The sequence below is a fragment of the Leuresthes tenuis genome, unplaced genomic scaffold (assembly GCF_036924035.1).
Source record: "Leuresthes tenuis unplaced genomic scaffold, fLeuTen1.0.hap1 SCAF_4, whole genome shotgun sequence".
NCBI classification, from domain to species: Eukaryota; Metazoa; Chordata; class Actinopteri; order Atheriniformes; family Atherinopsidae; genus Leuresthes; species Leuresthes tenuis.
In genome coordinates, this window is record NW_027325358.1 from 34,179,282 (window position 1) to 34,180,886 (window position 1,605).

A 1,605-nucleotide genomic window follows, 5' to 3' on the forward strand; every position below is an offset into this window, starting at 1 on the left:
AGGACACTTACACAACACATTCAAATCAAACAGTCAGACAACATACAAGAACATATACCCCAGCCGGCAGGCTATGTTCTTGCTCCCTGCCTATTTTCCTACAGCTCACTATGTGTGCGCACACTTTTATTCACAAACTCTTCAACTTATACTCTTTTACCGAAGCTGCTACTGCTCGATTGGCCGATTACCCTTAGATTCTATTTTGGTGAATTTGACATCTGCCTTAAATGTAACAGATTAGCGGTTTAGCAGTTTTAATTTAGTTTGAGTGAAGGAATTCATTTTATAGCAAAATCCAAAATCGTGAAGAACTCATGAAAGTAAGCTTATTCTCAGATTCCTGAAACTTTAGATTTGCTCTTTCTTTTACTGCAAAGTACAACGTTGTTTTTTTTGTTTAAATCTTTCTAGACATGGTAAATATGAAGGACAAAGCAGTTTTAACATAGTTTGAGTGAAGGAATTCATTTTATAGTTCAAATCCCAAGAGTCTCCTGAGAAAAGAGAGTGAATGCGAAGTAGACTTTAACATGGCTCCGGGAGCGAGCCGAGTGCGGGCTAACCGGGAGAATTGCTTGAAAGAAACGCGACACCGAGTGAGCGGTCAGAACAAAGCCTCAATATGGTTTTCCCGTGGTGTTTGTGGCTGCCTTGTCTTTTGCACAGAGTAAAAGACAAGGCAGCCATCGAATAGGGCCCGATTGTTCCTACTTGGTCAGCCGAGGAGCAAGGGGGGGGAGCAAGCGTCTCAACCAAGCAAAGCTCACCATGGGGAAGGTGGCTATGCCAACTAGCCTGATGCCTTGCTCCCGCAGTGACGGATAATCGTACTCTGGTTTCTCTTCATAACGTACAAGTCTTTCGCCTTTTACTAAAGACTTCCGTGGAGAGCAGCGCTAACGAGTTGTTTCTATTTTTGGCAGGCTTTACTTTTGCGGGTGAAGCCCTTTCTGTCTGTGCAAAAGAAATCTCGTTACTGTGCAGAGTGACTTCTCTGAGTAGAGTCGCCTTACTCTCTTTCCTCAGCAGACTAAAAGAAAGTTTCATATTGAGCTCCCTGAAACTTCCATTCTGCACCGCTGTTTGCTTTTTCACAAGAGCAGAGGAGAGCGCAAAAAATCCATTTAATATGTAGTCCTCGTATAGAGGACATATCAGATATTAAACTGAGTCTTTATGGTGTTATTTCACCCATTAACACTTAAGGTACCCCATGCAGTGGCTGTGATATGGTTACTTAACAAAATATCTTTACCAGACATCTCTCCTACATAACTGTTCTTCTTTCACAGCCACACCTTGTTGTCGAGACATGTGCTACACTTAATCCATCCACACTGCTACCTACCCCACAGATGGAAAGCCTCATGATTGCATGTCAGAAATAACCATCAGTGTTTTACCAAAGGCAGACTTAACTGATACAACCTTGTACTTTGTAGAATGAGAAAGAACTTCAATAATGCAATAAGCATCTCTCGACATATGACGAAATACAGATTTTGCTATAAAATTAATTCCTTCTATCAGCCTGACTTAAAACTGTTTGTCCTCCTTATTTATCCACTTCAAATCAAGTTTCAACAATTAAAAAACATTTGT

General features: G+C 41.1%; 1 non-coding gene across 1 annotated transcript; it reads left to right on the forward strand.

Annotated features, from left to right (window-relative positions):
* The first annotated feature begins 830 nt into the window (after positions 1-830).
* Positions 831-944, forward strand: LOC140306265 (U5 spliceosomal RNA). Its single transcript, XR_011915589.1, has one exon. It is a non-coding gene; the product is annotated as a U5 spliceosomal RNA (small nuclear RNA).
* Positions 945-1,605: the final 661 nt, after the last annotated feature.